The following is a 16,929-nucleotide window of genomic DNA, read 5'->3' as shown; positions in this document are numbered from 1 at the left end:
GAAGAAGAAACGACAGAAACTGATACGCAAGAAGCCAACCAATGAGCTAGCAGTGAGAGGGAAAGTACAGGAGTTCACGGTCTCACTTCAGAACAGGTACTCGGCTCTTACTGAGGAAACCAACCTTAGCGTAGATACAATGAATGATAATCTGACGAGTATCATTACTAGTTATTACACACCGGTGATTCATGCTGCCTTCCGAACGGGAATAATAGCACAGATTTAGAAATAATGTCTCGCTTTTCTTCAATTATATACCAAAAGAGGTAACTTTAGCTAACGTGTTTACAGCACCGCTTTGCCTAACAAAGGAAAAGAAAAATAAAGGGGGAAAGACAAGCGGTTGTAAGGCGAAGAGCAGATGACGCCCGCAGACAGGTGAATCCTGCCTACATTTCCGGCACTCCTTTGAGAAACTGGCAGAAATCTATTACGGCTTTTGCGCCTTTGGACCGACAGAATTACGTGGGTGCCATTGATATTTCGTGGGTGCATGCAGTAACGTTTGCGGCACTGATATTTATCACAGGCAGGTGCTTCTCAGTCTGAGCTATCGAGAGAGCATTGCACGCTTATACGTGTTAATAATCGCTTTCGTCGAAACAGGCAGCAATCAGATGACGGGCTCTAAATTGCAGGTGTTTCGTTTTCGCCCCCAGCTAAATATGATTGATGGAGCCTACTAGATAGCCGAAAGATGCAACTGTACTTTTCTTTTAACCCTTGCTCATTTTCTCTAAGAAAACACTAGCTATAAAGTGTACGCATGACTCTGAAAAAAAGGCTCTAGCTGAGAATGACTCACATATGCGTTCTTTTTTTTAACAATAGGTTCCAACATGCCCAACGCAAGCTCTTCTTGCTTTATTGAACTTACAATTCGTGATATTCTCATGTCACTAGGCGCATTAAAGAAGCCTAGAATCGATATTCAGTGTTCTGCGTCAGGTCGTCGGTCGTCTACGGGAGTGCGATAGCACCGTCTGCATGGTTATGTATAGTGATAGGTGACAATCAGGTTTCTTTGTTAAGGTTACGTTTCAGAATTTAGTTGTTAACTTTTCCAAATAGCTGAAAGATGCACATGCTATCACTTCGATTTAGTCTGTCAAACATAATAAAATTACAAAGTGGAAGAAACATTTTTTCATCGCACTATACTCTAATTAAAAATTCGATTCGTAAACACCAATCTGCGTTTTCGATCGTGGATTTCTGAAGCGCATAACGAAGCTCATACGATGTACGTGCATATGGCAAACGAAACATCTATGTGTTGTTTGATGAAAGTGTTAGGTGGAATACGTACAGCATGGCCATTATTAAAAATGTGCAGGACAATGCAGCTTTCGTAACGCAAGTTTGAAAGTGGCAAATGAACTGGTTTGAACTGGCTGCCATTGACCACTGCTTCAAGCGTGAGTTAGGTTGGATCACCTGTAAAATAGGTGCATGCTTGATGAAGCACAGCACATGTGATGAGAGCGTCACATCAGCACCGTGCAATGCGACATGGACTAGAAAAGAAACTGCAATATATATATATATATATATATATATATATATATATATATATATATATATATACATATATATATATTTATATATATAATTCAATGGGCCAGTTAGTCTTCGTGAAGGTATGAGATATGGCACAACGGGAGCGTTGTCAACAAGGATAAATATATTTATTTCCCAACAGTTTCGGGAGGGGTCCTAACCTCATCAGGGGATGAGTTATATACTCATCCCCTGATGAAGGGAGGACCCCTCTCGAAACTGTTGGGAAATAAATATATTTATCCTTGTTGACAACGCTCCCGTTGTGCCATATCTCATATATATATATATATATATATATATATATATATATATATATATATATATATATATATATATATATATATATATATATATATATATATATATATATATATATATATATATATATAGTCAAGACTAAAAGCAGTCATGATGTCCGAGGACAATTAAGTAATGAGCACGCGAAGCAACTACCACTGGGATCTGAAGTAGACGACGTTGTGTCATCCGTTCTAGTTTTTCATCTCTAAATACAGACCTTGGTTTTTCCTTGTCACACCGTACTCCTACCTTCAGATATGTCCGCGTCATGGTATTGTGGATGTGGTGGGCTTCAACGCCTGATGCTCAATGCTGCTCCACTAAGTGGCACTACCACTCGAATACCGTAACCCATTCCTCAAGTGCACACGCCTGTCCACCAATACAGTCACCGATTACGAGGCCTTATCCCCAAGGTAATCTTGGAATCTCCTCAGCCAAAGACTCCTTCTGGAGAAAGGGCAAACACCAGCGCTTCGCAGTTGACCAGGCACTGCGCCGTGTCGCCTGTAGGCAGACAGAAATTAGGTGCCTTCTTTCTTTTCCTCATGAACCACTAAACACAACAACAACAGTTGACCACTAAGCCACCTCGGGTTCCAGAAACGTTCCACGGGGAAGCTCATGAAGACGTCAAGAATTGGCTTGAACAGTATGAGTGCGTCGCCAAATGGAATCATTGGGCAATAGACCAGAATCTTTCGAGTGCTTACTTTGCTCTGGCAGACAGCACTCGTACATCATGCATGAACAGCGAGCCACATTGACTTCCTGAGATGAGTTTCGGAAGCAGCTCATCAAAACCTTCGCTAACAGCGATCGTCGTGATTTGGCTCAGCAGCTGATCTAGTCGCGCATACAGAAGCCTAACGAAAGCGTCACCATGTTCGCGGAGGATATGATCCACCTGTTTTGTCGAGTCGACCCGGAGATGCCTGAATCTAAAGAACTGCGGCACTTAATCAGAGGTGTAAAACAACAACTACTTGCTGGTCGTCTTCGCATAACGACTGTAGCGGAATTCTTTAAAGAGGCTTCAATAATTGAGCAGGCCCTCCAGCAATGACGTGGCTATCCCGATAGGTTGACCAACGAATCTATCAGCGTTTCTCCTATGACTGCCAGCAGTAAGTGCTTTCTTTAGGAGCTAATTCACGACGTAGTTCTGAGGAGATACGCAATCTGCTTGGTTCTCCGCAAGAACCTTCTGTGGCTCCCCTAGTAGAAGTTCTGCGGCAACAAGTCCACAAGGCAATATCGCTGCACCCCTAGCACACCAGCAGTCTGTAAGCTGCGCGTTAGCCATTCGTCGCCCTATTCTAGTGACACAAAATTCCTCACAGTGTGTGCCCCACACTGCCACCACTGGGCCTTACAATGAGCCATTGACCTCAGCGTACAATGCAACGTCACCGACTCTACAACTGCTCTGCCTAAGGAAACATTGCCGCTTCAGGCAACAGCTGCTCCTCGCCACGACGCCGGTGCCACCCAACTCCATCTGGCTCGCCCACGTTGAGCCCTACCTTCTGAAATCATCACAGCCGTGTTAACCATGGAAGTGGTCGCAGTCGAAGGAACTGAGATCACGCCTTAGGACGCCACTCTCGAAGCCGGATGGATCTCTAGCCGGAGACGCTGCCGTGCAACGCAACAACGCGGACGCGATTCACGTCGGCTCAGCCTTTTATGAATGTTTTCCACAGTATTATCAAGACAAATACCTGGCAATCGACCACCACCGGATAGAGCAGGTTCATCTGAATGCTTCTACGCCAAAAACCTTGGTGAGAGACCTTTTTTGAAGCTTTTTAAATGTGAAAAAGCACCCGAGCTACAAGTGTGCCCAGCTACGCCTACACCGACAAGGCCGATGCCGTCCTCGGGAAGGGTCATCAACGGTGCCGAGTTGTAAGCCAAGAAATCGGACGCACCTCCGAAATGGACGTAGATGATTCAGAAGTGGGGGAAACTCCAAGTAATGATTCCGGAAAGAACGATAGTGATCCGACGAGACGAGACGCTGACGGCGACACGGAGAGTTGGATCGAAGTCATGTGTAAACAGAAGGGCCGTGTGAGCCCTGGTGAAGAGACAGCTCAGAAAGGCACCCGCTTAAGAAGTCCAACGCGCAGAGGTGGGAAGAGCATCTTGAGCAAGATTTTACAAGCAAGCAAGGTGCCAAGGCTACCTGCAGATGACACCAAGATAATCGTCAGACCAACCCTACTGAAACGTTCCGTATGAAATCTTACGGAAAATATATGGACTCCGTAACATTTCCTTATGCTACATACGGAAAAAATATGGAGTTTTATGGAAATATACGGAAGTTGTATGGCATTTACGGAAAGCTTCTTATAGAGTATAAGGAAGGATAAGGAAATTGTATGGCGTATACGGAAAGCTTTTTATGGAGTATACGGAAAGATAAGGAAAATGTATGGCATATATGGAAAGCTTTTTATGGAGTATATGGAAGGATAAGGAAAGATAAGGAAACTTATGGAGCATACGGAGAGTTCATGATAAGGATAAGGAAAGTGTATGGAGTGTACAGAAGCTTTCATAAGGAAAATGCAGAATGTAAGGTCTTACGGAAATATACAGATTTTGTAAGGTGCTTACGAAAATGTGCAATAGTGTATGAAAGGCATGTGGATTGTTGCAAAAATGTGGAAACTCTACAGTTGTTGTCACATTTTAAGCAGGAAATCCGAGCTCTATAAAGTTATAAATGAATGCACAGTGACATATATAGTACAAAAGAATAACGCAGCCTAGTCTGTGTTGTCAGTCACCGCTGTTCGCCCTTTTCCAGAATGAATAACACTTCTGCAGATGACCAGGTGCTAAAGTCTGTCACACGGAAAATGTGTGATTCACAAGGAATGACAATAACTGTCATTTTACTTGCATGCTGTCACACGAAAACAAATCAAGCAAAAAAAGCATAACTTCAAGGGCTCGTTTTTTGGTAGAAACAATAATAATGAGAACTAAATTCAATGTGAATGAACTTGTCAATATTAATAAAACTGTTCTCATTAACATTGGCAAAGAGAAATGTCATTTTAAAATATCGGCCATGAGCTTAGCTCTCCTGAGCACCGACAAAAGAAATGAAAATCTATGAAAACTAATTGCATGTAGCCTAAAAATAATTTTTTATTGATAGTATATGCTCCTACAATATAAATACAGCTATACACAACTTGCCACAGCTTTACGACAGAAACGACGTAGGGGCAGAGGAAGTGGTCAGAAAAATAATTAAGTATGAGAGCACAACTGATATGTACAAACACATAATGGTGCTTATCACTGATGCACGGATGGTCGTGTATAGAGCTGGGTCGTTTTGAGATTGTCAAAAGCATTGTTTCAGACCACCATGCAGATTACGCTTCAACTGTAGTGCTACATAGGACACAACTTATGGGCCAGCTTTAATGAATAAGAAGATTATAGGTTAAACAAATGCTTTAATATATATCATATCATGGCTGCATGGACGCCTACAAGCTATGTAAAGCGCAATAAAGTGAGGACGCATGAGCTTCCCTTGATGCTTCAGTTCTACATAAATGCTTCAACTGTGCTGCAAAGAAATTTAACCAATGTCTGTGTGTGCAACATTGTCCATTTTAAACTATCTATATGTATACATAAAATTTCTACTGCGAGTTAAGCTACGTAGCACTCCATAACTCTTCCTTTTATTAAGGGCAATTTTTCAAACAATCAACATTATTCATTTTCTGTCTGATGACTTCGTGCCCGCAATTCTTGGTTTGGCTCGATCACAATTGTGCAGCCCTTATTTTGGAGGAATCAAAAAACATCAACCAAAATATATTTTGGAACTGCTTCTCGGTGATATTGCCTTCCCTCAACTGCCACAGCTTGAGATGAGTCATATAGCAAGTCTCGCGCATACCTAGGGCCTACCCTTGAAGAAACTGGTCCGGCTGTGAAATGCTCAGTTTTTTCTCAAATAAATTTTTTGGTTTGAGTTTTCTCACTTCTCGAGTCCCTTCACAATCAATCAGACCCATTGTTCCCCTTAGTCCTTAATTTTGTTATATTATGAAATAAATGAAAAAATTAATAATGAAACTAAAAATCATAATAACTGTTGCGCAAAAAACACAGTCCCACATACGTACTTGAACGCAATATTGCTTTTATTTTGTTTTAGAACCTAAGGCATTAGAAAAGATAGCAGTACAATAAAAACGTTGAAAAAAAGACCAAAAAAATTAAACTTGGCGGGACTCGAACCTGCGCCACTTAGTTGTGCTCGCGTACGTGAACTGAGTGCGTTAGCTTGCTAAGCTATTCGCGCTGAAGGTACCTAGGTGTTTAAGTTATGTATATAAATTTGCTTTTTACACGCTATGTGTTGGTATATTTATGTACGATATGCGATCGTATCTATTGTTGTGTGCATATGTTTTGGGATTGTATATACGTCACATGCTTTTGGCATGTCTTTCAACTATAGATTGCTGCACCGCCGCGAATGAAAACAAGTATTTTTACACCCACACACAAGCTTGAGCCGTTGAAGGTTGTTTCCCGGGGCTCTCTTGCGATTGAGTCGGCCACCACAGGGAATTAGAGTGATACGCCATTAATCCCTGCATCTAGCTGTATTCCACTTAGTAGCGCTATCGCTTGATGACAAATCGAGCGCGGGGCGCGACGCTATTGCGCACGACCATGCCTCGCGTAGCGGCGACATCAGCTGATTGCGCCGGCCGGCTTGCTTCGATTTGCTTCAGAGCAAAGAAATGTCATACCTTGAAAGATTGCGTACTGCACTATGTCAAAATGTTACTGCTTTGTAGCCATCCTATGATTCATTGAGAATTGATAACTCTGATATCACTACTGTAGAGATTTGCATCGGCGACACGCACCGAACGTGAAACCGCATTACGTCTGTCGTAGAAGCAATAGGAGGCTGTCGTCTGCTAGAACAAAAACAAAACAAAGACCTGCGAAAATATTCATAAGTTGTAACTTGTTTTTTGAATAACCGTTTATCACTTTTAAAGTTATTTTGCCAGATAACATACATTTTTTTTCAGTTTATAGCAGCGACAGATGTTTTTTTTTATTTTTCTCACACAGCTATCCAAGTCAAATCCATTCACAGCTAAAGCCACATGTTGTTTGTCTTCTTTGTTTCTGTGAGCATGCCGTTTTGGTGCGTGTCTCATGTGTTCGCGCTGCTACACACGAGAGCACAAAATGTTAAATTTACGCAAGGGAGCGCCGTTCCTCGTTCGTGTGATGTGCTAAGATTGCGCCCTATTCCCGCGGTTGTCCGAGTGCGGATCAAGTGCGAGTCGTCCAAGGAATCGGCGGGTTGGGCGGGCGCTCGAAGGACTCCGAGGTGACGGCTGACGCCTGTGGTCGCTTCCCTCAGGACAGTGTGAAAGAAACTAAAGGTAAGGGGGACACTTTTTTATGGAGACCAAGTATGCCACTCAGTGCAAGTGTGTGTTGCTGCACTCGAACCAGGCGTCGCGAAACGGCAACCTTACGCGCCTTTGCGAGTGCGGTTGCCGATTCGCTTTGACAACGCTAACGCCAGCAGAGCCATGGCGCATCGGCGCGGCCTTACTGGAGCTAATTCGAGACAACTGCGGCAACGTGCATGTGTATGGTGATCGATTTTTTCATATGTGCAACGTAGTGAGGAAGACGCACACGGCGCTTGCTACGTTGTTGATTAAACGAAGCCTGCAGTGCCATTTCATGCAAAGCAGCATTTTGTTTACGTTCGCGGGCGATACAATTTGTAACTTGGCTCGATTCACCTAGCCAACCGCCTAAGTTTGTTGATTAGCATACGTTCACGGTAGAGCGTTATTATGCCCCTAAACAGTGGCGTGTGCTTGTTGAAAGATATAATGTGTGTGCCTAGTGTAGAGAGAGAGGTGTTCGTGCAATCTGCATGTGTACCTGCAAGACGCCTTTGCTTGTAACTAATAATGTACCGGCCAGCACCTACATTGTACGCCTGACTTTGAAGAAAACTTGCATGCACAATGTGAGATTTTGTAATCTGCCAGAGTTGCTTTTTATAAAAAAATACACTGCCAGCATGTTCAAAATATGTTTCGCTGCTGTGTGGCAGGGGTGCGGTTATCACGCTGTTGTGTAGTTGCTGATGCAAGCACTTATAGTTTTGATGCGTTAATATTTCTGATCTAACTCATCAGGTGTTTGGCTGTTTCAGCACAAACAAGGCAAAAAGAGAAGGAAGACGGGTAATGACAGGACTAGTGCCGACTTTTGTTTGCAGGAGAATACCCATGTTGGTGTATTTATTGTGACAGCCTTTCTGTGTTGCTTTTTTGCCCAATTTATGCAACAACAAAGTTGTCAGCAATATGAGAGAGAACACTGAAATTAGCTTTTAAAGATCGTGGTGACTAAATGCCTAGTAACTCACAGCACAAAGTAACAACAAAAGACATCAGTATGATCAATGTGGATGAGTACAGTCTTGCATCTAAAAAATATATTGTGCAAAATGTTGCCTAAGTAAGAAACCTTTCTATGTTTGCAAATAGTGTGACGTCACTTCGAGCACCGTGCCAGCCATTCCCTGCCTCTGTGCAAGGGCTGGTTGGCAAGGAAGTTGTTTGTGACGTTCCTGATAGACCACCGAGATGTATGCGATTCTAAACCTGTAGCCTAATATATACGTAATCTTTTGTGCAGTTACATCGCTGCATCTGACACCTACAACTTATTTGAATATTTACATTGCTCCCTTAGGACCTAACACACAAACTTGTTGTTTGCATTGTCACTTCATGAATATCGAGCGGTAAAGGTACTGAGTATATGTGAAACAAGAATCTCTGCTTATTACAAGAAGAAATATGAGGCCTTCGATAAAACGAGTTATACCTTTATTGAGCTTGCGTACTCGTCGGGGCGATTCATACATGCAGCTTCAGCAAATGGTATCTTCCAGCCCGGTGACCTTGCAATTTTTTTCTGCACACAGCGCAAACACCGAGATGTACCCACTCGCAGATGGTCACGTCAAGTGCATATTTACCTTGACTAAAATGTCGAATCAAGTTTTTTCATCGACCGGTCCCTGCCATGAGTGCTAGTCTTCGTAAACAAGACACATTGTTATTGACACTGCACACACCACACTCAGTATTCTCAGTTGAACCGATATTCTCAATACCTTTCAATGCACACTACATGCCGCAATCAACAGTGCACATTTTTGAAGACTATGCCGCTGTTGCTCGCACAGGCCACCACGTGTGTTCACTTCTTCAAGATAAACAGACAGCGTGGCAAATATTTTACCACACAGTTTACCACACAGCTGGATGTTTGCTGACACATACTACAGCTAATGTCGACATTGTAACGTGAAGTGTAAGCTTTGAAAAATTAAAACTTGCCCCAAACACCGCACGACTGTACCGGGCTGAGCCACCAGCGGGAGTGTTTTTCCAGCCACACCTTTTACATGTGCCAGTGACATCATGCTGTGACGTACCTCGGTAGGGGCCTATCGCTGCATACTTTATGTGAATGAGGGTCCTGTTAGTGAAAGCAGGCATTGTTGATTTCGTAACTTGTTCATGCCCAACTGGACCTTCATTTGCACAAGTTGTCTGACTGATATTCAGGCGAACTTTTGTGTAATAAATTATACAGTTGGCAGTCTGTGCTTGCCCCATACTGTTGTTACTGGTGTTTCTTGTTGTTACTTTGCACTGCTCATTACTACTCACCTACACAAACTAGCCTATCTTGCCGCTGTTTTGGACAAGATGCAGCAGGCAAGTGCGATAGTGTTCATAACTCTAAATTCTCGAGCAAAATTGATCGTTTCATATTCAGTTAGTTGCATTCATATCAGTACATTATAAGAAATCATTGATTAAACATGAATCCGTGTTCCTTTACATAATGATCACAACTTTTATATCAAATTGAATGGTGTTTATAAAAAACATGGGTTTTAGCTAAACTTCATGCTCTTTTCTCGAAGAGCTGACAAAACAATATTGCATGCTTACTTGCCATGAATTGGACTGTATTCTAAATACATTGCAATTCTTCACCGGACTGCCAGCACACTTCACATTGGGGGAACATTTAATAACCATGGATTGATTAATTAAGAACGGAAAGAAAGAAGCGGCAGGCCGGGATACTTGATATTGGCATCCGTGTTGCTACCCAGCGCATTATCATGCAAACTTCCTATAGAGTGGTTATGCGTCTTGCATGTGTGTCTATAAACCAAGAACTTTGGGTAGAACTATATTTATCTTACAAATGGTTGCAGGACTGTGGAGGCTGTAGGGCTGCTTAGGAATGGTGGAATCCCTGGACATGTGTTCAACCTTGCTGCATCAGCTCCTTGGTGTTTTCACGGCATCTTTACAGATGTGTTGGGTGAGTAAAGCAAGCAGGTTTCAACACAAGGAAAAGTATAAAATGGCAGCACCTCTTGTGCGTGCCTTACATCCCTAGTATATCAAATATTTATCTTGCCTTGTGGCCTGTAATTTTTAAAGAGACACTTCTTTTTGCTTTATATTTGAGTCTTGATGCTTCGACAGCAATGTATTTGTGTTTGACAGCAAGTGTGCTTGAACAAATAACTGATCTCAATAATGACAAAACACCCTTCATACTTGGTCCTTAGCATAAGCTAGCAATTATCTGTAGCAGATTCAATTATTCATTTTTTGCTGGGATGATAATGGGCAAGTAGCAAAGGCAAGTTCAGATTGGAGTGGTCGGTGACGTCTGTTTAGGCTCTGCCATATTGCTTTGCAACCAGAGTTACTTGTGGCCACATATACAATGAAGCCACATGACGTGCATTCTAAATGAGATTACCATATCACATTTCACTGCATCTTAGTATGTGCCAAACAAATGCAGATATCATTAGCTTGCCACTATAAAGGGATCCTAAACCAACACAAGGTTGAAATTTAGTCCTGGTGTTGCAGCTGTGTATGACTCTACAATGGATACATAGCCGTGATAATTTGTCTATATGTGGTCGCAATAGTAATGTTACACACATTGTACGATACAAAAGAGGTCCTCGCTTATTTCGCTTTTTTTCGCTATGCTTCTTTCTTGTCTCTTCTTGCCATGTGCTCCTCCTCACTGTACAAGGAGCAAGAGCAGTGGGCATACAAACACATATTTAAAAAAAATGTTGTAAGGTGAGCACTGAGAAGCTGAACACTTCCAAAAGGCTCAAAGAGGTAAAGGTATTGTTTCTTGCTACTTTTTGGGCACCCATAGCTAGTTGTGCTGCTGCAGTTAAAAAATAAGTGAAATGTTAAAAATTAATTGGAGATGGTTTGGCACCCATAATTGCAGTTACATACAGAACTAGGTTTCAATGCGTAAGCAAAATCTGTTTACTCTAAATCAATCCTAATGATATCTGAAATTCAGGAAATATTCACAGAAAAGCTCAGGAAAAGGCTAAGTGGTTGCCCCTTGAATGTGAAGGAGATACCCTTCTTCTAAAAGGTCAATAGACAGTCTAGTAGTCTCGATATTACATGCACCATAAAATATTCTGGTGTGGTGCTTTTCATGCATGTTATAATGAGAGGGGTATTTAATAGAACTGTTGTCACTTTGCCCTGCATTGCTGAAATTGTTCACATAGTTACAATACATGAATCACTTTATGCCTTTTGATTTTATGCAAATGGTTTGCTTACCCAGTCGGTTTAACTTGATCTGGATAAAATCATAAATGCTCTAAAATTTTTTTTACTATACCGCAGGTTTATTTTTAAAATACGCGACCATTGATGTGAACGCAGTTGGTGGCGTGCTTGATTAATCCTTCACTATCACCACTCTAACTACACCTGCTACAGTGCATAGTGTGACAAAAGTAATGGTACTTAACATTACTGGCAGCATACACTTTTATGTCTCAAAATAGGTTAAAAAGCCTGGTAAAAATGTGTGTACGTTTTTTTTTCGCTCCAACTAAATATTCGGGTCTACTCAAAGTAGCTTTCACTCTTTTAAGTTTCTCAAACTTTTAGGTTTTCAAAAGAAGTATCAATGCCATATACTTTCTTTGTCAGCCTACTCACCACTCTAATAATGAGAATTACCCGACAACATTACTCAGGAAAATATAGGGATGTTATAAAAAGTAATGTCAATACAATTGTCAAAAAATGTCAAACCATTAGTAACTTGCCGCCAAGTTACGTTTTCGTTCACTTTTCTTTTCACAATTTTGTTAAAGTTATTTTTGGTAACATCACCTATAGTTTGTTTGGCATCATTGTCTGCTAGTTCTCATTATAATGTGTTCAACAAAGACAACAAACCCTTAAATTTATAGTTCTTTCCTTTACTCATGAATCTGAAACAGTGAATCTCAGTAATCTTAGCGGTGTGTGACTTGTTTTTTTTTTTGATCAGTTGTGCATGTATCCAAGTACATGCATTTAGGTGGGAGGGCGAACTATTGCCTCCTCCTGTGACTAGCAGATTTTCTGAGAACGGACAGATGCATAATGCTGCCAAAGAAGTATAGGGATATTGTAAGCAATTGTAACGTAATTGCAATCGTAATGTAATTGCCAGTAGGCAAAAAAAAGGTGTCCCACACTCGCCATAATGGTAACAGGCAGCGCTGACTGACTCTTCCATGTATAAATGCACATATATACCGTACAAAATGGAAGAGGGATAGCCGCCATGGTAGCTCAGTTGATAGAGCATCGGACATGTTATTCGAAGTTCGCAGGCTCGGTCCCTGTACAGGGCAGGTTATCTTTTTTTTTCCTGCCCCGCCACGGTGGTCTAGTGGTTAAGGTACTCGGCTGCTGACCCGCAGGTCGTGGGTTCGAATCCCGGCTGGGGCGGCTGCATTTCCGATGGAGGCGGAGATGTTGTAGCCTCGTGTACTCGGATTTGGGTGCACGTTAAAGAACCCCAGGTGGTCAAAATTTCCGGAGCCCTCCACTACGGCGTCTCTCATAATCATATGGTGGTTTTGGGACGTTAAACCCCACAAATCAATCAATATCTTTTTTTTCCTTCTACTTTTCTTTCTTCACAATTACAACACTTCTATTCTTCTTGAAGATTTTCTGGTGTAAAAAAGGTACCTTATAATCTGAAGAGGCAAACAGAATGTGCCAGTGTACGAGTTAGCTCTTGTAGTGGTTACAAGTAGGATATGTTTTGAAGAATAAATCATTCTGCCACTTGCCTAAAGATTGGCTACAGGACATGGCGCTGGATGCACTTTGTTATTTTTGAATCAAGCTATCTTGTATTCTATTTTTATAAATTACATGGGATACACATGACGGTATCACACACTTTAACGCCACAAAGATTATACAGTGAACAATGTTATAAATGCGAAATTGCATAAGAATAAGGTGAAAACTGCACCCTCAACGAGAATCTACAGAAAGCACAGGGTGCAGGTGTCATTCCTTCTGCCCGTGCTTTTCAAGTGCGAGCTGTTTTCACCCCGTTCTGACCAACTAACTAGATTGAGATGTTTTGTTATAGTGCAAGAGGATGCTCCACGGGAAACTAGGTTTGTCTCAAAGTCTGTGTGTGTCTTTCAACCTATATGGTGCCCGGTTCAAGAGTTCATGCAGACCAGATCGTGTAAAACAGGACCGTGTAAAATGGACCGTGTAAATAAAATAAAATGAACCTTGTAAATAAACAGGATCGTGTAAAATGTCGTTTTTGTGTGCAACTGTAGTTGTGGTTGTGCTGAATGACCTTTCTTTATATACACTACATAACAAACTTGCTTCTTTAGAGTCGAGTGCATCTTCGGATCGATTGTAAATGTTTGCATATGCGAGGCCTTAAGTTTTATAAGAAATTCCTCAGTGTGCCACGAGGAAATGTGTGTTCAGCGAAAATTTGTATATCATTATATACAACTCTTAAAGCCTCGTCTACAACTTTATGCAGGTTGACCTTGAGCAGAAAACGAGGAGCGGCATCAGCCCCCAGAAAAGAGCAAGCACCCTCCAAGCTCCCGAAGCTCTCTTCGACAGGAACAGCAAGGTCACTGTGTGGCATTGAAAACCATTGCAAGGAGTGCCTTATCAGTACACTGTGCTGCTCTTTCATCGCAGAAGACGAAGTTGACCACTCCAGAGGAACTTCACGCTGTGTATTGTGAGTGCTTCAGTGGTTTTGTTTTTGTCCAGCCAGCAGTTAAGAAATCATGTGTCAGATTCAGCCAGGATGGCTAGAGGGAGTCGGGCAGGCATGTTTGGACATTTGTCTAGCCAAGTAGTGCCAATTTTCGCACTGGTCCTGTTGGAGTTACTGCCAGAATCACAGAAGCTACGTCACCTCTCTAAATGTACAGATGTGTCGGGGAAGATTAGCTGCATTAGGTTTTGCTATAACTGATAGCTGCCAACATTCTTCATTATACAGGAGTTTTGTTCCTCACTTATGGGTGTAAAGCCCTATACAGAAAAAATGCAACACTTCTACTTCCAGAAGACTCCAAGGCCCTACTTGTAGGTTTTTTCGGCTTGTATCATAAGCACCTCGTTTGGGGTACATGAACATTTTATAAACATGTACAGCGAAAATTCTGGGTGGCTGGTCGTTTTGTCGTTATCTTGTTCCTCGCAGTATTCTTAAGCATGTTGTGCATTACGTTGTCAATCTGGTTCATGTGCATAGAAGACATTACGAAGTTTCAGGCTACAGTATAAAAAGCCTGGAAGCAAGCTATCAATAATTTTTTAACAGAGTTGCTTAATCTGATACATGATACATCACTAAACTTTCGTGCGTATTCATCAATGTAAGCTCGTCTTAGTGTTATCCAAAATGAAGATGTGAGTCGACAGATGGAAACATCTAGTGGGGTAATCAGGGTGAACAGTAGAAGTGCTTCAGACAGGCTGGCCGATGTTGCGATAGGAGGACCTATTTTTAGAAGTCACCTTGTCATCCTTGGCATGTTAGTTTAAATGGGGTCAGTAATGACATCATCTATTGGTATAGGCGTGTGTGCCTGTTGGAAATGTTTGTCTGAAAAAAAAACCTATAACGCAGAAGAGTGCAGCCCTTGCTTCTTTTCAATTTAGGTTGCGCTGATACAAAGTGTTCTCCTGTTGGAGGTTGGGGGTAAGAGAAGCAAAAAAAAGATAAATGATAGAAAAGAAGAAAAAAGAAGAAAGAAAAGGGGAATGCAAAGTAAAAGTAGTGCTACACTGCTCCTACTTTGCATCCGCCCTTTTCTTCTTTTTTTCCCTTGTTTTATTTTTTCACCTTTTTTGTTACATTTGCATTGTCCCATCTAGTGCATCAATCAATGACACATGGCTTTGCTATAGCAAAGATGCCTATGTGGTGTTAGATTGAACAGTGCATTGTACTTCATTTAGTTAATTACAGACTGATCAGTCTTGCAATAAGTGCTTCCTGTCTATCACCACACATGTTCAATTGAAAAGTTTGTGCTTGGCTCTTAGTATGCTGGTATATAGCTTGTGTTTTGGACTACTCAAAATGAATGTTATTTTGCTGCTGTTTATGGTAATGAATTTATCCAACATCAAAATATCTTGCCTTGTAAACTTTGTCGGACCTGCCTTTCTTTTTCTTTCTTATGCAGGCATTGTATGTGAGGGAGGCAGTAACAGAGAGGTGATAGCTTGAGCTTCGGAAGAATAAATGCTGGCAGTGAGGCAATTACGCATCAAACATCCCAGCCATTTTGCCAACCGTCCTAAATGTGTTTTGAAAAAAAAATATTGTGCTCGTTTACTGTATTTTTCTGAAAACAGCAAAATGCTAAAGTATATCGCAGAGAACAAAATGTTAGGCCACGTTGGTGCCTTCTGGACTTCCCAGGATGTCGTCTGGGTGTTGTTTGTAAAAAGTAAAGTGTTTCAAAAATACTGCCTCTTCTACACCAAATTCGGTCTTGGTATTAAGTAAAGGTGCTTGTGTGTAGTGCATGAAGCTCAGTAATATTAGTGCAATTTTTTCGCCACATCAAAAGCAAGGAAGCAGTTCTCTTTATATGGCAAGTTATATGATTACACTTTGTCTTAAAGTAGAAATGAATTTTTGAAGTTTTCTTATGATGGCTGTTTTCTGCATTTGATGTACGACAGCTTCCGGTCCGAAGTTCCCCATGGCCCTCAATAGGAGACTTAAAAAATCATTTTCCTCATTTAAACAAAATTTGTAATGATAACACTTGCCATGTAACAAGAACTGTTTATTTGCTTTCAACTTACATATAAAAGTAATTTTCAATTAGACAAACACACAGCTCAAATTGCATCTCAATGTGGACAAAAACGATTATATAGTGATATTTGTAATCTGGACCTAACATTATTTTTTTTCGTAAAATATAACTTCTGTGCAGTGAGTATTTGTGGCTCAAATAATCATACAAAATGCAGTATTTCCATACAAGAAATGCAAACGATAAGCAGTTTGGCGGAATTCTTCAAAGCCTATGTAGCAGAAAAATTGCACTAATGTTACTTGACTTCAAATACTTTAAGAAGCATCTTTACTTAATATGTAGATCAAATTTGATGAGGCAAGAAAAAGCGGTACTTTGAAATTTTTCTCACAAATAACACCCGCACGACATTCTGCGAAATTCTGAAGGTACTCACGTGACCACTACTCTTTTCTCTTCAAAACATTTCTGCAAATAACTATTTTCAAAAGACTAAATTACCATCATTTTTTAAACTATACATCTGTGATGGTCGCCAGGCAGTATGGTTTGTATGTTTGGTGTAGAATAGCCCAGTGCAAAAAACAACAAATGGCTGAGCATCCTTTGACGCTCGGGCAATTTTGAAAGCATTTGTTTGTTAGCAGCAATTCAGTTAAGCCCTTGTCTTTATGCTTAGGCCCAGAAACAAAACACAAGTAACTAAAGTAGTCCTAAGAGTCATGTAGTCTCACTGTTCCAAGGCTTGTGGAGCCTAATTTAGTGCAAGCTTCACCATTTTTTTAAAATTCAGA

The sequence above is a fragment of the Rhipicephalus microplus genome, chromosome 5 (genome assembly GCF_043290135.1).
Source record: "Rhipicephalus microplus isolate Deutch F79 chromosome 5, USDA_Rmic, whole genome shotgun sequence".
In the NCBI taxonomy this organism is placed as follows: Eukaryota; Metazoa; Arthropoda; class Arachnida; order Ixodida; family Ixodidae; genus Rhipicephalus; species Rhipicephalus microplus.
The sequence above is the reverse complement of the archived record's forward strand: the minus strand, read 5'-3'. Positions refer to the sequence as shown.